Source organism: Hyla sarda, chromosome 11 (genome assembly GCF_029499605.1).
Source record: "Hyla sarda isolate aHylSar1 chromosome 11, aHylSar1.hap1, whole genome shotgun sequence".
NCBI lineage: Eukaryota > Metazoa > Chordata > Amphibia > Anura > Hylidae > Hyla > Hyla sarda.
The window spans coordinates 1,061,102-1,084,570 of NC_079199.1; the positions used below are offsets into that span (position 1 = coordinate 1,061,102).

A 23,469-nucleotide genomic window follows, 5' to 3' on the forward strand; every position below is an offset into this window, starting at 1 on the left:
TGTCAGCCAACACACCCCCTCCCATAGACATGAATGGAGGGGGCGTGGTGTCTCGAGGGGGCATGGCAGTGACGTCACAATCACAGCCTCCAGCTCCAAGTGTTCTGAACAAAACGCTGGAGCACCAGAGTACCCCTTTAAGGTTGATATAGGAGGGTGCTCTGACCTGCTGATATGACTTCTGTTGTGATCTGGTCACTGAGCAGGAAGCTGACTGCACTGATACCAGCGACCGCTCCAACAATGAGCACAATGTCCCCCCACACTGTCTACAGTCACCTCCACACCATGTTCTCCTGTTAGGTGACTAATCTTCACATATGAACCTTAACGTGTCCAGAGTTTTTCAGGAGCACATGTGTAAAAGGGAACCGAGAAATAACAACTAATAATAAAAAAGATAGGGGAACTCACTGTGGGAGCGGTCTCCCCTGCTGCCCATACAGACCACGGCCGCGCAGTCCACTACACCGACTAATGCTCCTGAGATGAACTTAACCTTGACAGCCACAGCGGACAGCATTGTACAGCGCCGACCCATGAGCTCCAGTCAGAGAACGCACCGGAGCTTATACAACAATAGAAATATTTCCCCCTCTTCTTCCACTCGCAAAACAGCATGAAGCTAAATGTGAAAGTGCTGTTCCCTGTCACATATCGGTCACTTTATTAACTACAAAGTTTTAATGAATATATATGTTGTTTAAACTCACTGTGTTAATACACGTCTTCTGACTTATCTGTGGCGTCACCCCTGTCTTGTTAGATTCCCGCGTCCTGTGAATATTTAAACCCCCCTATTCTGTGTGACCCCCAGACCTGACGAAGCAAGGGGATCCTTGCGAAACGCGTTGTCTCTGCATTTTAAACAATAAACCTGCTTGGTTTTACTCTCGCTGCCTTCTGTGCATCTGTGACAGGCAGCCTCCCTGTAAGCGCCAGTTTGCGATCCACATCAGGGAAAGGCTTACACCTCTCCATTCCATTGATCAGAGTTTTTCAGATACAGAGCTCCAAATCCTCTACATGGACATGACGTATGACCACCAGATAAAATTCTGTTTGTCTGCAGCCACCTCTAGGGGGAGCTCAGAAGGTCACTACACACAGTGTTATTGTATTATGTATAAACAGTCTACAGTAAGCTCCTGAGCTCCCCTAGTGGTGGATGAAGGTAGCAGAACTAGCAGTATGATGTAACTATTGTCTGGGTTTATTTGATAGAAGTAACCCATGCAGGGACATCAGGGACTCCCCCCCCCCCCCCGAACATATAGGTCTGACAGACACGGCTGAACACAGTGCACACATCGTATGGGCTAAACAGAGTGTTTTACACGTGGACTATAGAGGACGGATATTTCCTGGAATTTTCCGATGACACAAAAAGTTGCCGGTCAGATGGAGATGAAGTAAACAGGACATGGGATGGTCCCCAGAATCCCTCCATATACAGCTGGAGCAGTGACCTCTCCTCTGGTCAGGAAGAAGGCAGTGACAGGAGCCGGGACTGTGTGCGGAGATAAGGGAAGGTCCCGCTCCCCTCAGGGGCTCCGGAAGGACGAGCAGAGACGCGGATCATGTGGTTTCCTCAATGATTCTGGGATCTATGTGACAGGGAAACAGATGAGGAGCGAATACCAGCGAATGATCCCGAGGGTCCCCCCCGATTCTCACCTCCTCCCAACCCCCAGTCCTGTGTAATAAAGACTCAGTAATAGCCTAATAGAAAATGGGGAGAGTTATCAAAACTTGTGCAGAGGAAAAGTGGAGCAGTTTCCTGTAGAAACCAATATAATTGCTTCTTTATTTTTCAAGATGAAAGCAGCAATCTGATTGGTTGCTATGGGCAACTGCACCACTCTTCCTCTATACGGGCTTTGATAAGTCTCCCCATTTGTGTTTCAGTTCGTCATTTAAAAAATCTTTGCTTGATGTCAGTGAATGGGAACAGATCCCCTACAGCAACATGGCAGCTGAGAAGACTCCAACTGTGGGATAGTAATAAGGGACTACATTGTCATCAGAAGAGGAAGGAGCAGGGTCTATGCAGGGACTAGACTATCAGCTGCCAGAAGAGGAAGAAGCAGAGTCTATGCAGGGACTATACTGTCAGCTGCCAGCAGAGGAAGGAGCAGAGTCTATGCAGGGACTAGACTATCAGCTACCAGAAGAGGAAGGAGCAGAGTCTATGCAGGGACTAGACTATCAGATTCCAGAAGAGGAAGGAGCAGAGTCTATGCAGGGATTATACTGTCAGCTACCAGAAGAGGAAGGAGCAGAGTCTATGCAGGGACTAGACTATCAGCTACCAGAAGAGGAAGAAGCAGAGTCTATGCAGGGACTAGACTATCAGCTTCCAGAAGAGGAAGAAAGAGAGCTATGCAGGGACTAGACTATCAGCTACCAGAAGAGGAAGGAGCAGAGTCTATGCAGGGACTAGACTATCAGATTCCAGAAGAGGAAGGAGCAGAGTCTATGCAGGGATTATACTGTCAGCTACCAGAAGAGGAAGGAGCAGAGTCTATGCAGGGACTAGACTATCAGCTACCAGAAGTGGAAGAAGCAGAGTCTATGCAGGGACTATACTGTCAGCTGCCAGAAGAGGAAGAAGCAGAGTCTATGCAGGGACTATACTGTCAGCTGCCAGAAGAGGAAGGAGCAAAGTCTATGCAGGGACTAGACTATCAGCTTCCAGAAGAGGAAGAAGCAGAGTCTATGCAGGGACTATACTGTCAGTTGCCAGAAGAGGAAGAAGCAGAGTCTATGCAGGGACTATACTGTCAGCTGCCAGAAGAGGAAGGAGCAGAGTCTATGCAGGGACTAGACTATCAGCTTCCAGAAGAGGAAGAAGCAGAGTCTATGCAGGGACTAGACTATCAGCTACCAGAAGAGGAAGAAACAGAGTCTATGCAGGGATTATACTGTCAGCTGCCAGAAGAGGAAGGAGCTGCCAGAAGAGGAAAAAGCAGAGTCTATGCAGGGATTATACTGTCAGCTGCCAGAAGAGGAATGAGCTGCCAGAAGAGGAAAAAGCAGAGTCTATGCAGGGACTATACTGTCAGCTGCCAGAAGAGGAAGAGTCTATGCAGGGACTATACTGTCAGCTGCCAGAAGAGAAAGAGAATCTATGCAGGGACTATACTGTCAGCTGCCAGAAGAGGAAGGAGCAGAGTCTATGCAGGGACTATACTGTCAGCTGCCAGAAGAGGAAGAGTCTATGCAGGGACTATACTGTCATCTACCAAAAGAGAAAGAGAGTCTATGCAGGGACTATACTGTCAGATGCCAGAAGAGAAAGAGAGTCTATGCAGGGACTATACTGTCAGCTGCCAGAAGAGAAAGAGAATCTATGCAGGGACTATACTGTCAGCTGCCAGAAGAGGAAGGAGCAGAGTCTATGCAGGGACTAGACTATCAGCTTCCAGAAGAGGAAGGAGCAGAGTCTATGCAGGGACTATACTGTCAGCTTCCAGAAGAGGAAGGAGCAGAGTCTATGCAGGGACTATACTGTCAGCTGCCAGAAGAGGAAGAAGCAGAGTATCTGCAAAGACTATACTGTAAGCTGAGGAAGAAAGAGTCTATGCAGGGATTATACGGTCAGCTGCCAGAAGAGGAAGAAGCAGCATTTATGCAGGGACTATACTGTCAGCTGCCAGAAGAGGAAGAAAGAGAGTCTATGCAGGGACTATACTATCTGCCAGAAGAGGAAGGAGCTGCCAGAAGAGCAAGGAGCAGAGACTATGCAGGGATTATACTATCAGCTGCCAGAAGAGGAAGGAGCAGAGTATCTGCAAAGACCGATATTACCTTATCGAGCAGCGCCATCGCAGTTTTTTTCCCCCCTCTACTTCCACTCCTGTCTGACCAGCCGACTCCCTCAAGGACATGGGCCCCTTACCAGCGGGCTGCAGCTCCTGATAGCACATCTGTACCCCAACATGGAGGGGTTATACGCATGAACCCAAGGTTCACCCAAGGTGAGCACAATACCACCCTAAGTTACCTAGGGACCCACTGATCCCACGGAATTGCACGAGGCGCTGTCCGCTCCTTTTTTCAGTATTCTCTTATCCACAGCTACAAAAAGAGGAAGAAAGAAAGTCTATGCAGGGACTATACTTTCAGCTGCCAGAGGAGGAAGGAGCAGAGTCTATGCAGGGACTATAATATCAGCTGCCAGAGGGGGGAGGGAGCAGAGTATATGCAGGTATATTATCAGCTGCCAGAGGGGGAAGTAGCAGTCTCTGCTGTTACATGGAAATATAGCTGAGAAGAAGACTCCTTCTGTGGGAAAGTAAGAAGGACTATACTTTAGGGGAGAGAGACAGGGAAGCAAAGGGTGATGGAATAGTTTTTTTGTGCTATAAAAAAAAAGCATTAACAGCATTTAAGGACTTTTGGTACAAAAATGTTTCATGTGATAACCCCTTGAAACTGAATATGTGATACTGTCAGCTGAGCTATATACACTCGCCGGTCGCATCCCAATCTACTCATCTGTCCCGTTCCCCGGCTGTCACGTCCTGGCGCGCGCGGCTCTGCTCTCTAGGGCGCGCGCGCCGGCTCTCTATGATTTAAAGGGCCAGTGCACCACTGATTGGTGCCTGGCCCAATCAGTGTTAATTAACTCCTACCTGCTCCTTGCTTATAAAAACCCACTTCCCCTTCCTGTCCTTGCCGTATCTTGTTGCCTCAGTGCCAGTGAAAGCGTTTCTTGTGTCTGTTCCAAGCCAGTGTTCCAGACCCTCTGCCGTTGCCCCTGACTACGATCCTTGCTGCCTGCCCTGACCTTCTGCTACGTCCGACCTTGCTCTTGCCTAATCCCTCGTACCGCGCCTGTCTCAGCCGTCAGTTGGGGTTGAGTCGCTATCGGGTGGAACGACCTGGGGGTTACCTGCCGCTGCAAGTCCATCCCGCTTTGCGGCGGGCTCTGGTGAAAACCAGTAACCCCTTAGACTCCGTTCCCCTGGTATGGCCCACGTCATCACCCCACTGACACAGAGGATCCACCCCCAGTATCCTCACAGTATACCCATCCGGATCCTGACACACGTTTTGCTATACACATGTTTATTCCCTTTGTGTGTATTGGAACTAAACCAAAAAAGGGAGAAAAAAAAAGCAAATTGGACATAATGTCACCAAACTCCAAAAATGGGCTGGACAAAATTATTGGCACCCTTTCAAAATTGTGGAAAAATAAGATTGTTTCAAGCATGTGATGTTCCTTTATACTCACCTGGGGCAAGTAACTGTCACGATGCCGGCTGGCAGGTAGTGGACCCTCTGTGCCAGAGAGGGATTGGCGTGGACCGTGCTAGTGGACCGGTTCTAAGCCACTACTGGTTTTCACCAGAGCCCGCCGCAAAGCGGGATGGTCTTGCTGCGGCGGTAGTGACCAGGTCGTATCCACTAGCAACGGCTCACCTCTCTGGCTGCTGAAGATAGACGCGGTACAAGGGAGTAGGCAGTAGCAAGGTCGGACGTAGCAGAAGGTCGGGGCAGGCAGCAAGGATCGTAGTCAGGGGCAACGGCAGAAGGTCTGGAACACAGGCTAGGAACACACAAGGAACGCTTTCACTGGCACAATGGCAACAAGATCCGGCAAGGGAGTGCAGGGGAAGTGAGGTGATATAGGAAAGTGCACAGGTGAACACACTAATTGGAACCACTGCGCCAATCAGCGGCGCAGTGGCCCTTTAAATCGCAGAGACCCGGCGCGCGCGCGCCCTAGGGAGCGGGGCCGCGCGCGCCGGGACAGAACAGACGGAGAGCGAGTCAGGTACGGGAGCCGGGGTGCGCATCGCGAGCGGGCGCTACCCGCATCGCGAATCGCATCCCGGCTGGCAGCGGAATCGCAGCGCCCCGGGTCAGAGGATGTGACCGGAGCGCTGCAGCGGGGAGAGTGAAGCGAGCGCTCCGGGGAGGAGCGGGGACCCGGAGCGCTCGGCGTAACAGTACCCCCCCCCTTGGGTCTCCCCCTCTTCTTAGAGCCTGAGAACCTGAGGAGCAGACTTTTGTCTAGGATGTTGTCCTCAGGTTCCCAGGATCTCTCTTCAGGACCACAACCCTCCCAGTCCACTAAAAAAAAAGTTTTCCCTCTGACCTTTTTGGAAGCTAAGATCTCTTTGACAGAGAAGATGTCCGAGGAGCCGGAAACAGGAGTGGGAGGAACAGATTTGGGAGAAAAACGGTTGAGGATGAGTGGTTTGAGAAGAGAGACGTGAAAGGCATTAGGGATACGAAGAGAAGGAGGAAGAAGAAGTTTATAAGAGACAGGATTAATTTGACACAAAATTTTGAAAGGACCAAGATAGCGTGGTCCCAACTTGTAGCTAGGGACACGGAAGCGGACATATTTAGCGGAGAGCCATACCTTGTCTCCAGGGGAAAAAACGGGAGGAGCTCTTCTTTTCTTATCCGCGAACTTCTTCATGCGTGATGAAGCCTGTAAGAGAGAATTTTGGGTCTCTCTCCATATGATGGAAAGGTCACGAGAAATTTCATCCACAGCGGGCAGACCAGAGGGCAAGGGAGTAGGGAGGGGGGGAAGAGGGTGACGGCCGTACACCACGAAAAATGGGGATTTGGAGGAAGATTCAGAGACCCTGAAATTATACGAGAATTCGGCCCATGGGAGGAGATCTGCCCAGTCATCCTGGCGGGAGGAAACAAAATGTCGCAAATAATCACCCAAGATCTGGTTAATTCTTTCTACTTGTCCATTGGACTGGGGATGATATGCAGAAGAAAAATTTAATTTAATCTTGAGTTGTTTACAGAGAGCCCTCCAGAATTTAGACACGAATTGGACGCCTCTATCCGAGACAATCTGCGTAGGCAACCCGTGAAGACGAAAAATGTGTACAAAAAATTGTTTAGCCAACTGAGGCGCAGAAGGAAGACCAGGAAGAGGGATGAAATGTGCCATTTTGGAGAATCGATCAACGACCACCCAAATAACAGTGTTGCCACGGGAAGGGGGTAAATCAGTAATAAAATCCATACCAATCAGAGACCAAGGCTGTTCGGGGACAGGCAGAGGATGAAGAAAACCAGCGGGCTTCTGGCGAGGAGTCTTATCCCGGGCACAGATAGTGCAGGCTCGCACAAAGTCCACAACATCCGTCTCCAGAGTCGGCCACCAATAGAAGCGGGAGATGAGTTGCACAGATTTCTTGATGCCCGCATGACCTGCGAGATGGGAGGAGTGACCCCATTTGAGGATTCCGAGGCGTTGGCGTGGAGAAACAAAGGTCTTTCCTGGAGGAGTCTGCCTGATGGAGGCAGGAGAAGTGGAGATCAGGCAGTCAGGTGGAATGATGTGTTGCGGAGAGAGTTCAACTTCTGAGGCATCCGAGGAACGAGAGAGAGCATCGGCCCTAATGTTCTTATCGGCAGGACGAAAGTGAATCTCAAAATTAAATCGGGCAAAGAACAGAGACCACCGGGCCTGGCGAGGATTCAGCCGTTGGGCAGACTGGAGGTAGGAGAGGTTCTTGTGGTCGGTGTAGATAATAACAGGAAAACTTGATCCCTCCAGCAGATGCCTCCATTCCTCAAGTGCTAATTTAATGGCTAGAAGCTCTCGATCCCCGATGGAGTAGTTCCTCTCCGCTGGAGAGAAGGTCCTAGAGAAAAAACCACAAGTGACAGCATGCCCGGAAGAATTTTTTTGTAGAAGAACAGCTCCAGCTCCCACTGAGGAGGCATCAACCTCCAATAGGAAGGGTTTGGAAGGGTCAGGTCTGGAGAGGACGGGAGCCGAAGAAAAGGCAGACTTGAGTCGTTTAAAGGCGTCTTCTGCTTGAGGAGACCAGGACTTGGGATCAGCATTTTTTTTGGTTAAAGCCACGATAGGAGCCACAATGGTAGAAAAATGTGGAATAAATTGCCTGTAATAATTGGCGAACCCCAAAAAGCGTTGGATAGCACGGAGTCCGGAGGGGCGTGGCCAATCTAAGACGGCAGAGAGTTTGTCTGGATCCATCTGTAGTCCCTGGCCAGAGACCAAATATCCTAGAAAAGGAAGAGATTGGCATTCAAACAGACATTTCTCAATTTTGGCATAGAGTTGATTGTCACGAAGTCTCTGAAGAACCATACGGACATGCTGGCGGTGTTCTTCTAGATTGGCAGAAAAAATTAGGATATCGTCCAGATATACAACAACACAGGAGTATAACAAATCACGAAAAATTTCATTGACAAAGTCTTGGAAGACGGCAGGGGCGTTGCACAGGCCAAAGGGCATGACCAGATACTCAAAGTGTCCATCTCTGGTGTTAAATGCCGTTTTCCACTCATCCCCCTCTCTGATGCGGATGAGGTTATAGGCGCCTCTTAAGTCCAATTTAGTAAAGATGTGGGCACCTTGGAGGCGATCAAAGAGTTCAGAGATGAGGGGTAAGGGGTAGCGGTTCTTAACCGTGATTTTATTAAGACCGCGGTAGTCAATGCAAGGACGTAGGGAGCCATCTTTTTTGGACACAAAGAAAAATCCGGCTCCGGCAGGAGAGGAGGATTTACGGATAAAGCCCTTTTTTAGATTCTCCTGGACGTATTCAGACATGGCAAGAGTCTCTGGGGCAGAGAGAGGATAAATTCTGCCCCGGGGTGGAGTAGTACCCGGGAGGAGGTCGATAGGACAATCATAAGGCCTGTGAGGAGGTAGAGTCTCAGCTTGTTTTTTGCAGAAAACATCCGCGAAGTCCATATAGGCCTTAGGGAGACCGGTTACTGGAGGAACCACAGAGTTACGGCAAGGGTTACTGGGAACCGGTTTTAGACAGTTCTTGGAACAAGAGGACCCCCAACTCTTGATCTCCCCAGTGGACCAATCCAGGGTTGGGGAATGAAGTTGAAGCCAGGGAAGTCCAAGGAGAATTTCCGAGGTGCAATTGGGGAGGACCAAAAGTTCAATCCTCTCGTGATGAGATCCGATGCTCATAAGAAGGGGCTCCGTGCGGAAACGTATGGTACAGTCCAATCTTTCATTATTTACACAATTGATGTAGAGGGGTCTGGCGAGACTGGTCACCGGGATGTTGAACCTGTTGACGAGAGAGGCCAAAATAAAATTTCCTGCAGATCCAGAGTCCAAGAAGGCCACAGTAGAGAAGGAGAAGGCAGAGGCAGACATCCGCACAGGCACAGTAAGACGTGGAGAAGCAGAGTAGACATCAAGGACTGTCTCACCTTTGTGCGGAGTCAGCGTACGTCTTTCCAGGCGGGGAGGACGGATAGGACAATCCCTCAGGAAGTGTTCGGTACTAGCACAGTACAGGCAGAGGTTCTCCATACGGCGTCGTGTCCTCTCTTGAGGTGTCAGGCGAGACCGGTCGACCTGCATAGCCTCCACGGCGGGAGGCACAGGAACAGATTGCAGGGGACCAGAGGAGAGAGGAGCCGAGGAGAAGAAACGCCTCGTGCGAACAGAGTCCATATCTTGGCGGAGTTCCTGACGCCTTTCGGAAAAACGCATGTCAATGCGAGTGGCTAGGTGAATAAGTTCATGTAGATTAGCAGGAATTTCTCGTGCGGCCAGAACATCTTTAATGTTGCTGGATAGGCCTTTTTTGAAGGTCGCGCAGAGGGCCTCATTATTCCAGGACAATTCTGAAGCAAGAGTACGGAATTGTACGGCATACTCGCCAACGGAAGAATTACCCTGGACCAGGTTCAACAGGGCAGTCTCAGCAGAAGAGGCTCGGGCAGGTTCCTCAAAGACACTTCGGATTTCCGAGAAGAAGGAGTGTACAGAGGCAGTGACGGGGTCATTGCGGTCCCAGAGCGGTGCGGCCCATGACAGGGCTTTTCCGGACAGAAGGCTGACTACGAAAGCCACCTTAGACCTTTCAGTGGGAAACAGGTCCGACATCATCTCCAGATGCAGGGAACATTGGGAAAGAAAACCACGGCAAAACTTAGAGTCCCCATCAAATTTATCCGGCAAGGATAGGCGTAGCCCAGGAGCGGCCACTCGCTGCGGAGGAGGTGCAGGAGCTGGCGGAGGAGATGACTGCTGAAGCTGTGGTAGTAACTGTTGTAGCATAACGGTCAGTTGAGACAGCTGTTGGCCTTGTTGCGCTATCTGTTGTGACTGCTGGGCGACCACCGTGGTGAGGTCAGCGACAACTGGCAGAGGAACTTCAGCGGGATCCATGGCCGGATCTACTGTCACGATGCCGGCTGGCAGGTAGTGGACCCTCTGTGCCAGAGAGGGATTGGCGTGGACCGTGCTAGTGGACCGGTTCTAAGCCACTACTGGTTTTCACCAGAGCCCGCCGCAAAGCGGGATGGTCTTGCTGCGGCGGTAGTGACCAGGTCGTATCCACTAGCAACGGCTCACCTCTCTGGCTGCTGAAGATAGACGCGGTACAAGGGAGTAGGCAGTAGCAAGGTCGGACGTAGCAGAAGGTCGGGGCAGGCAGCAAGGATCGTAGTCAGGGGCAACGGCAGAAGGTCTGGAACACAGGCTAGGAACACACAAGGAACGCTTTCACTGGCACAATGGCAACAAGATACGGCAAGGGAGTGCAGGGGAAGTGAGGTGATATAGGAAAGTGCACAGGTGAACACACTAATTGGAACCACTGCGCCAATCAGCGGCGCAGTGGCCCTTTAAATCGCAGAGACCCGGCGCGCGCGCGCCCTAGGGAGCGGGGCCGCGCGCGCCGGGACAGAACAGACGGAGAGCGAGTCAGGTACGGGAGCCGGGGTGCGCATCGCGAGCGGGCGCTACCCGCATCGCGAATCGCATCCCGGCTGGCAGCGGAATCGCAGCGCCCCGGGTCAGAGGATGTGACCGGAGCGCTGCAGCGGGGAGAGTGAAGCGAGCGCTCCGGGGAGGAGCGGGGACCCGGAGCGCTCGGCGTAACAGTAACAGGTGTGGGCAATATAAAAATCACACCTGAAAGCAGATAAAAAGGAGAGAAGTTCACTTAGTCTTTGCATTGTGTGTCTGTGTGTGCCACACTAAGTATGGACAACAGAAAGAGGAGAAGAGAACTGTCTGAGGACTTGAGAACCGAAATTGTGGACAATATCAACCATCTCAAGGTTACACGTCCATCTCCAGAGATCTAGATTTGTCTTTGTTCACAGTGCGCAACATTATCAAGAAGTTTACAACCCATGGCCCTGTAGATAATCTCCCTGGGCGTGGACGGAAGAGAAAAATGTATGAAAGGTGTCAACGCAGGATAGTCCGGATGGTGGATAAGCAGCCCCAAACAAGTTCCAAAGATATTCAAGGTGTCCTGCAGGCTCAGGGAGCATCAGTGTCAGCGTGACCTATCCGCCGACATTTAAATGAAATGAAACGCTATGGAGGAGACCCAGGAGGACCCCACTATGGAGGAGACCAAGGAGGACCCCACTATGGAGGAGACCCAGGAGGACCCCGCTATGGAGGAGACTCAGGAGGACCCCACTATGGAGGAGACCCAGGAGGACCCCACTATGGAGGAGACCAAGGAGGACCCCACTATGGAGGAGACCCAGGAGGACCCCGCTATGGAGGAGACTCAGGAGGACCCCACTATGGAGGAGACCCAGGAGGACCCCACTATGGAGGAGACCCAGGAGGACCCCACTATGGAGGAGACCCAGGAGGACCCCACTATGGAGGAGACCCAGGAGGACCCCACTATGGAGGAGACCCAGGAGGACCCCACTACGGAGGAGACCCAGGAGGACCCCACTGCTAAAACAGAGACATAAAAAAAAGCAAGACTACATTTTGCCAAAGTCATTCTGGGAAAACGTCTTGTGGACAGATGAGACCAAGATAGATCTTTTTGGTAAAGCCCATCATTCTACTGTTTACCAAAAACGAAATGAGGCCTACAAAAAAAAAAAAGAGCACAGTACCTACAGTGACATATGGTGGAGGTCAATGATGTTTTGGGTTGTTTTGCTGCCTCTGGCACTGGGGGCCTTGAATGTGTACAAGACATCATGAAATCTGAGGATTACCAACGGATTTTGGGTCGCACTGTACAGCCCAGTGTCAGAAAGCTGGGTTTGTGTCCGAGATCTTGGGTCTTCCAGCAGGACAATTACCCCAAACATACACCAAAAAGCCCCCAGAAATGGATGACAACAAAGTGCTGGAGAGTTCTGAAGTGTCAGCAATGAGTCCAGATCTAAATCCCATTGATCACCTGTGGAGAGATCTTATAATTACTGTTGGGAAAAGGCGCCGTCCAATAAGAGACCGGGAGCAGTTTGTAAAGGAAGAGTGGTCCAACATTCCGGCTGAGAGGTGTAAGAAGCTTATTGATGCTTATAGGAAGAGTGGTCCAACATTCCGGCTGAGAGGTGTAAGAAGCTTATTGATGCTTATAGGAAGAGTGGTCCAACATTCCGGCTGAGAGGTGTAAGAAGCTTATTGATGCTTATAGGAAGACACTGATTTCAGTTATTTTTTCCAAATGGTGTGCAACCAAATATTAAGTTAAAGGGGTATTCCAGGCCAAAAATTTTTTTATATATCAACTGGCTCCGGAAAGTTAAACAGATTTGTAAATTACTTCTATTAAAAAATCTTAATCCTTCCAATAGTTATTAGCTTCTGAAGTTGAGTTGTTGTTTTCTGTCTAACTGCTCTCTGATGACTCACGTCCCGGGAGCTGTGCAGTTCCTATGGGGATATTCTCCCATCATGCACAGCTCCCGGGACATGACATCATTGAGCAGTTAGACAGAAAACTTCAGAAGCTAATAACTATTGGAAGGATTAAGATTTTTTAATAGAAGTAATTTACAAATCTGTTTAACTTTTTGGAGCCTGTTGATATATATAAAAAAAGGTTTTGCCTGGAATACCCCTTTAAGGGTGCCAATAATTTTGTCCAGCCTGTTTTTGGAGTTTGGTGACATTATGTCCAATTTCCTTTTTTGGTTTAGTTCCAATACACACAAAGGGAATAAACATGTGTTACTGCAATCCTTTCCTGTGAGGAATACTTCATTTTCATGAAAAATATCAGGGGTGCCAACATTTACAGCAATGACTGTATCTAACCCTGCCATGGGTTCTACTCCTACCCTAAGCATATTTTGTGTGATACCTCTGAGCTGCCGTATCTAATACTGACTGTTGTGTATCTAAGCTGAAGATTGTGATACAGTCTTCCAGATTGGCACAACATTACTTGTTGATTTCCTGGAGGATTCTGGGCTGATACGAGGGAAGGACATGACAGCCGGCAGCGGGTGAATCATGGCTTCCAGTTAGCACCCGCTTATCTCTGGAGGATTCTGCGTCTCTAAACATAAATGATATAATCTGTGTGTAACTGGGACACGACTGTCAAGGACCCCTCAGGGCCACATATCAGAGCGTGGGAACCAGAGAGACAACCCGCGCCAAAAACCACAAAGAGTTGTGATTAAGAAATGAAATATACAGTCATGGTCGTAAATGTTGGCACCCCTGAAATTTTTCAAGAAAATGAAGTATTTCTCACAGGAAAGGATTGCAGTAACACAGGTTTTGCTCTACACATGTTTATTCCCTTTGTGTATATATATATATATATATATATATATAGATCTCCTCTCCTCTGTGTATATATATATATATATATTGCAGTAACACAGGTTTTGCTATACACATGTTTATTCCCTTTGTGTATATATATATATATATATATATATATATATATATATATATATATATATATATATAGATCTCCTCTCCTCTGTATATATATATATTGCAGTAACACAGGTTTTGCTATACACATGTTTATTCCCTTTGTGTATATATATATAGATCTCCTCTCCTCTGTATATATATATATATATATATATATATATATATATAGATCTCCTCTCCTCTGTATATATATATATATATATATATAGATCTCCTCTCCTCTGTGTATATATATATATATATATATAGATCTCCTCTCCTCTGTATATATATATATAGATCTCCTCTCCTCTGTATATATATATTGCAGTAACACAGGTTTTGCTCTACACATGTTTATTCCCTTTGTGTATATATATATATATATATATATATATATATAGATCTCCTCTCCTCTGTATATATATATATTGCAGTAACACAGGTTTTGCTATACACATGTTTATTCCCTTTGTGTATATATATATATATATATATATATATATAGATCTCCTCTCCTCTGTGTATATATATATATATATATTGCAGTAACACAGGTTTTGCTATACACATGTTTATTCCCTTTGTGTATATATATATAGATCTCCTCTCCTCTGTATATATATATATATATATATATATATAGATCTCCTCTCCTCTGTATATATATATATATATATATATATATAGATCTCCTCTCCTCTGTGTATATATATATATATATATAGATCTCCTCTCCTCTGTATATATATATATAGATCTCCTCTCCTCTGTATATATATATATATATATATATATAGATCTCCTCTCCTCTGTATATATATATATATATATATAGATCTCCTCTCCTCTGTATATATATATATATATATAGATCTCCTCTCCTCTGTGTATATATATATATATATATATATCTCCTCTCCTCTGTATATATATAGATCTCATCTCCTCTGTATATATATATTGCAGTAACACATGTTTATTCCCTTTGTGTATATATATATAGATCTCCTCTCCTCTGTATATATATATATATATATATATATATATATATATATAGATCTCCTCTCCTCTGTATATATATATATTGCAGTAACACAGGTTTTGCTATACACATGTTTATTCCCTTTGTGTATATATATATATATATATATATATATATAGATCTCCTCTCCTCTGTGTATATATATATATATATATTGCAGTAACACAGGTTTTGCTATACACATGTTTATTCCCTTTGTGTGTATATATATATATATATATATATATATATATAGATCTCCTCTCCTCTGTATATATATATATTGCAGTAACACAGGTTTTGCTATACACATGTTTATTCCCTTTGTGTATATATATATATATATAGATCTCCTCTCCTCTGTATATATATATATATATATATAGATCTCCTCTCCTCTGTATATATATATATATATATATATATATCTCCTCTCCTCTGTATATATATAGATCTCATCTCCTCTGTATATATATATTGCAGTAACACATGTTTATTCCCTTTGTGTATATATATATAGATCTCCTCTCCTCTGTATATATATATATATATAGATCTCCTCTCCTCTGTATATATATATATATATATATATATATATATATTGCAGTAACACATGTTTTGCTGTACACATGTTTATTACCTTTGTGTGTATTGGAACTAAACAAAAAAAAGGAGGAAAAAAAGCAAATTGGACATAATGTCACCAAACTCCAAAAATGGGCCGGACAAAATTATTGGCGCTCTTGACTTAATATTTGGTTGCGCACCCTTTGGAAAAAATAAGTGAAATCAGTGTCTTCCTATAAGCATCAATAAGCTTCTTACACCTCTCAGCCGGAATGTTGGACCACTCTTCCTATAACCATCAATAAGCTTCTTACACCTCTCAGCCGGAATGTTGGACCACTCTTCCTATAACCATCAATAAGCTTCTTACACCTCTCAGCCGGAATGTTGGACCACTCTTCCTATAAGCATCAATAAGCTTCTTACACCTCTCAGCCGGAATGTTGGACCACTCTTCCTATAACCATCAATAAGCTTCTTACACCTCTCAGCCGGACTGTTGGACCACTCTTCCTATAACCATCAATAAGCTTCTTACACCTCTCAGCCGGACTGTTGGACCACTCTTCCTATAAGCATCAATAAGCTTCTTACACCTCTCAGCCGGAATGTTGGACCACTCTTCCTATAACCATCAATAAGCTTCTTACACCTCTCAGCCGGAATGTTGGACCACTTTTCCTATAACCATCAATAAGCTTCTTACACCTCTCAGCCGGAATGTTGGACCACTCTTCCTATAACCATCAATAAGCTTCTTACACCTCTCAGCCGGAATGTTGGACCACTCTTCCTATAACCATCAATAAGCTTCTTACACCTCTCAGCCGGAATGTTGGACCACTCTTCCTATAACCATCAATAAGCTTCTTACACCTCTCAGCCGGACTGTTGGACCACTCTTCCTATAAGCATCAATAAGCTTCTTACACCTCTCAGCCGGAATGTTGGACCACTCTTCCTATAACCATCAATAAGCTTCTTACACCTCTCAGCCGGAATGTTGGACCACTCTTCCTATAACCATCAATAAGCTTCTTACACCTCTCAGCCGGTATGTTGGACCACTCTTCCTTTACAAACTGCTCCCGGTCTCTTATTGGACGGCGCCTTTTCCCAACAGTAATTATAAGATCTCTCCACAGGTGATCAATGGGATTTAGATCTGGACTCATTGCTGACACTTCAGAACTCTCCAGCGCTTTGTTGTCATCCATTTCTGGGGCTTTTGACGAATGTTTGGGGTCATTGTGCTGCTGGAAGACCCAAGATCTCAGACACAAACCCAGCTTTCTGACACTGGGCTGTACAGTGCCACCCAAAATCCATTGGTAATCCTCAGATTTCATGATGTCTTGTACACATTCAAGGCCCCCAGTGCCAGAGGCAGCAAAACAACCCAAAACATCACTGACCTCCCCCATATGTCACTGTAGGTACTGTGTTCTTTTCTTTGTAGGCCTCATTCCATTTTCGGTAAACAGAAGAATGATGGGCTTTACCAAAAAGATCTATCTTGGCCTCATCTGTCCACAAGACGTTTTCCCAGAAGGATTTTGGTTACTCAAGTTCATTTTGGTAAAATGTAGTCTTGTTTTTTTATGTCTCTGTGTCAGATATATATATACACACACACACACATATATACACACACACACACACACACTGTATCTGAGGTGAAAAAAAAATTATATATAAATAAATAAATAAATATATATATATACTAGCTTAATACCCGGCATTGCCCGGTTTTTCCTTCCTAATCCTTGTTGGGGAGGAAAATAAACAGAGGAGGAAGCTTTTAACTTCATATCCCGTCCTCATATATTGTTGTTATATCCCAACCCTATTTCCCGACCTCCTATCCTGACCTCCTATCCCTTCCTCCTATCTCAACCTCCTATCCTGACCTCTTATCCAGACCTCCTATCCCGTCCTCCTATCTCGACCTCCTATCTCGACCTCCTATCCCAACCTCCGATCCCAACCTCCGATACCGTCCTCCTATCTCGACCTCCTATCCCAACCTCCTATCCCAACCTCCGATCCCGTCCTCCTATCTCGACCTCCTATCCCGTCCTCCTATCTCAACCTCCTATCTCGACCTCCTATCCCTTCCTTCTATCCCAACCTCCTATCCCGTCCTCCTATCCCGACCCTCCTATCCCATCCTCCTATCCCGACCCTCCTATCCCATCCTCCTATACTGACCTCCTATCCCGTCCTCATATCCTGTCCTCCTATACTGACCTCCTATACCGTCCTCATATCCTGTCCTCCTATCTCGACCTCCTATCCCAACCTCCGATCCCAACCTCCGATACCGTCCTCCTATCTCGACCTCCTATCCCAACCTCCTATCCCAACCTCCGATCCCGTCCTCCTATCTCGACCTCCTATCCCGTCCTCCTATCTCAACCTCCTATCTCGACCTCCTATCCCTTCCTTCTATCCCAACCTCCTATCCCGTCCTCCTATCCCGACCCTCCTATCCCATCCTCCTATCCCGACCCTCCTATCCCATCCTCCTATACTGACCTCCTATCCCGTCCTCATATCCTGTCCTCCTATACTGACCTCCTATACCGTCCTCATATCCTGTCCTCCTATACTGACCTCCTATCCCGTCCTCATATCCTGTCCTCCTATACTGACCTCCTATCCCGTCCTCCTATGCCGTTCTCCTATTCCGACCTGTAATATGTGCACCAGGTATTGAAATATCTCCAGCCGTACGGAAGTTATGTGAGAACATACATTTCCCATTGATTTGCATGGGACTTTAAACAAAAACCCCGACCCTCACAAATGGGGGTAGTTAAGGGTTAAATTAACTATCCTATATTTTAAGTGGATATATAAGTAACATGTGACCAAGTATTATCAAAATATCTTCAGCCATTTGGAAGTTCTGCAGTAACATATATTTCCCTTTGACTTGTATAGGAACATTTAAACATTTAAACATAAACCCCGCCCCCGGCAAATGGGGGTGAGTAAGGGTTAAATCACCGATCCTATGTTTGTTGGTGACATATAAGTAACATGTGACCAAGTGTAATGGTAATATCTACAGCCGTTTGGACGTGATGCTGGAACATACACACATATATATGTATATATCCTGTATATGAGGTGACATATATATATATATCCTGTATATGAGGTGACATATATATATATATATCCTGTATATGAGGTGACATATATATATATATATCCTGTATATGAGGTGACATATATATGTATATATCCTGTATATGAGGTGACATATATATATATAAGTATATATCCTGTATATGAGGTGACATATATATATATATAAGTATATATCCTGTATATGAGGAGACATATATATATAAGTATATATCCTGTATATGAGGTGACATATATATATAAGTATATATCCTGTATATGAGGTGACATATATATATGTATATATCCTGTATATGAGGTGACATATATATATGTATATATCCTGTATATGAGGTGACATATATATAAGTATATATCCTGTATATGAGGTGACATATATATAAGTATATATCCTGTATATGAGGTGACATATATATAAGTATATATCCTGTATATGAGGTGACATATATATAAGTATATATCCTGTATATGAGGTGACATATATATATATAAGTATATATCCTGTATATGAGGTGACATATATATATATATATATATAAGTATATATCCTGTATATGAGGTGACATATATATATAAGTATATATCCTGTATATGAGGTGACAATCATATATAAGTATATATCCTGTATATGAGGTGACATATATATAAGTATATATCCTGTATATGAGGTGACATATATAAGTATATATCCTGTATATGAGGTGACAATATATATAAGTATATATCCTGTATATGAGGTGACATATATATAAGTATATATCCTGTATATGAGGTGACATATATAAGTATATATCCTGTATATGAGGTGACATATATATAAGTATATATCCTGTATATGAGGTGACATATATATAAGTATATATCCTGTATATGAGGTGACATATATATAAGTATATATCCTGTATATGAGGTGACATATATATAAGTATATATCCTGTATATGAGGTGACATATATATAAGTATATATCCTGTATATGAGGTGACATATATATATATATATATCCTGTATATGAGGTGACATATATATAAGTATATATCCTGTATATGAGGTGACATATATATAAGTATATATCCTGTATATGAGGTGACATATATATATATAAGTATATATCCTGTATATGAGGTGACATATATATATATATATAAGTATATATCCTGTATATGAGGTGACATATATATATATATAAGTATATATCCTGTATATGAGGTGACATATATATAAGTATATATCCTGTATATGAGGTGACAATCATATATAAGTATATATCCTGTATATGAGGTGACATATATATAAGTATATATCCTGTATATGAGGTGACATATATATAAGTATATATCCTGTATATGAGGTGACATATATAAGTATATATCCTGTATATGAGGTGACATATATATAAGTATATATCCTGTATATGAGGTGACATATATAAGTATATATCCTGTATATGAGGTGACATATATAAGTATATATCCTGTATATGAGGTGACATATATATATAAGTATATATCCTGTATATGAGGTGACATATATATATAAGTATATATCCTGTATATGAGGTGACAATCATATATAAGTATATATCCTGTATATGAGGTGACATATATATAAGTATATATCCTGTATATGAGGTGACATATATATATGTATATATCCTGTATATGAGGTGACATATATATAAGTATATATCCTGTATATGAGGTGACATATATATATATATATATATATAAGTATATATCCTGTATATGAGGTGACATATATATATATATATATAAGTATATATCCTGTATATGAGGTGACATATATATATGTATATATCCTGTATATGAGGTGACATATATATAAGTATATATCCTGTATATGAGGTGACATATATATAAGTATATATCCTGTATATGAGGTGACATATATATAAGTATATATCCTGTATATGAGGTGACATATATATATATAAGTATATATCCTGTATATGAGGTGACATATATATATATATAAGTATATATCCTGTATATGAGGTGACATATATATATAAGTATATATCCTGTATATGAGGTGACAATCATATATAAGTATATATCCTGTATATGAGGTGACATATATATAAGTATATATCCTGTATATGAGGTGACATATATATATAAGTATATATCCTGTATATGAGGTGACATATATATATAAGTATATATCCTGTATATGAGGTGACATATATATATGTATAAATCCTGTATATGAGGTGACATATATATATGTATATATCCTGTATATGAGGTGACATATATATAAGTATATATCCTGTATATGAGGTGACATATATATATAAGTATATATCCTGTATATGAGGTGACATATATATATGTATATATCCTGTATATGAGGTGACATATATATATGTATATATCCTGTATATGAGGTGACATATATATAAGTATATATCCTGTATATGAGGTGACATATATAAGTATATATCCTGTATATGAGGTGACATATATATAAGTATATATCCTGTATATGAGGTGACATATATAAGTATATATCCTGTATATGAGGTGACATATATAAGTATATATCCTGTATATGAGGTGACATATATATAAGTATATATCCTGTATATGAGGTGACATATATATAAGTATATATCCTGTATATGAGGTGACATATATATAAGTATATATCCTGTATATGAGGTGATATATATATATTTCCAGTACGTTTATAGGGATAGCACTGGCTGCCATTAGATGTCCTCGCCGCGTGGTGAACACATGTGACGGCTCGGATCCATATATATATATAACGGAAATCCGTTCGGTTTCTGTGCGGGATCCAGATTCTGCCGCGGTCCTGGCAGCTGAACTGACGCCCCAACCCTGATATTATGCGGCGCTGTTTATTATACAGGACATGACTGTGCACAGGTTGGCGGTGTGTATTATATATGGTGACCGTTACAATCACCTGACTCATGGACACGTGCGGTGCTGTTTATTATACAGGACATGACTGTGCACAGGTTGGCGGTGTGTATTATATATATGGTGACCGTTACAATCACCTGACTCATGGACACGTGCGGTGCTGTTTATTATACAGGACATGACTGTGCACAGGTTGGCGGTGTGTATTATATATATGGTGACCGTTACAATCACCTGACTCATGGACACGTGCGGCGCTGTTTATTATACAGGACATGACTGTGCACAGGTTGGCGGTGTGTATTATATATATGGTGACCGTTACAATCACCTGACTCATGGACACGTGCGGTGCTGTTTATTATACAGGACATGACTGTGCACAGGTTGGCGGTGTGTATTATATATATGGTGACCGTTACAATCACCTGACTCATGGACACGTGCGGTGCTGTTTATTATACAGGACATGACTGTGCACAGGTTGGCGGTGTGTATTATATATATGGTGACCGTTACAATCACCTGACTCATGGACACGTGCGGCGCTGTTTATTATACAGGACATGACTGTGCACAGGTTGGCGGTGTGTATTATATATATGGTGACCGTTACAATCACCTGACTCATGGACAGTGCGGTGCTGTTTATTATACAGGACATGACTGTGCACAGGTTGGCGGTGTGTATTATATATATGGTGACCGTTACAATCACCTGACTCATGGACAGTGCGGTGCTGTTTATTATACAGTACATGACTGTGCACAGGTTGGCGGTGTGTATTATATATATATGGTGACCGTTACAATCACCTGACTCATGGACACGTGCGGCGCTGTTTATTATACAGGACATGACTGTGCACAGGTTGGCGGTGTGTATTATATATATGGTGACCGTTACAATCACCTGACTCATGGACACGTGCGGTGCTGTTTATTATACAGGACATGACTGTGCACAGGTTGGCGGTGTGTATTATATATATGGTGACCGTTACAATCACCTGACTCATGGACACGTGCGGTGCTGTTTATTATACAGGACATGACTGTGCACAGGTTGGCGGTGTGTATTATATATATGGTGACCGTTACAATCACCTGACTCATGGACACGTGCGGTGCTGTTTATTATACAGGACATGACTGTGCACAGGTTGGCGGTGTGTATTATATATATGGTGACCGTTACAATCACCTGACTCATGGACACGTGCGGTGCTGTTTATTATACAGGACATGACTGTGCACAGGTTGGCGGTGTGTATTATATATATGGTGACCGTTACAATCACCTGACTCATGGACACGTGCGGCGCTGTTTATTATACAGGACATGACTGTGCACAGGTTGGCGGTGTGTATTATATATATGGTGACCGTTACAATCACCTGACTCATGGACACGTGCGGTGCTGTTTATTATACAGGACATGACTGTGCACAGGTTGGCGGTGTGTATTATATATATGGTGACCGTTACAATCACCTGACTCATGGACACGTGCGGTGCTGTTTATTATACAGGACATGACTGTGCACAGGTTGGCGGTGTGTATTATATATATGGTGACCGTTACAATCACCTGACTCATGGACACGTGCGGTGCTGTTTATTATACAGGACATGACTGTGCACAGGTTGGCGGTGTGTATTATATATATGGTGACCGTTACAATCACCTGACTCATGGACACGTGCGGCGCTGTTTATTATACAGGACATGACTGTGCACAGGTTGGCGGTGTGTATTATATATATGGTGACCGTTACAATCACCTGACTCATGGACACGTGCGGCGCTGTTTATTATACAGGACATGACTGTGCACAGGTTGGCGGTGTGTATTATATATATGGTGACCGTTACAATCACCTGACTCATGGACACGTGCGGTGCTGTTTATTATACAGGACATGACTGTGCACAGGTTGGCGGTGTGTATTATATATATGGTGACCGTTACAATCACCTGACTCATGGACACGTGCGGCGCTGTTTATTATACAGGACATGACTGTGCACAGGTTGGCGGTGTGTATTATATATATGGTGACCGTTACAATCACCTGACTCATGGACACGTGCGGTGCTGTTTATTATACAGGACATGACTGTGCACAGGTTGGCGGTGTGTATTATATATATGGTG

General features: G+C 44.0%; 1 protein-coding gene across 1 annotated transcript in view; it reads right to left on the bottom strand.

Moving 5' to 3' along the window:
• The window catches only part of STON2 (stonin 2), an 86,579-nt gene that overhangs the window by 21,625 nt on the left and 41,485 nt on the right, over nucleotides 1–23,469 (bottom strand). The gene's annotated exons all lie outside the window — the stretch shown is intronic.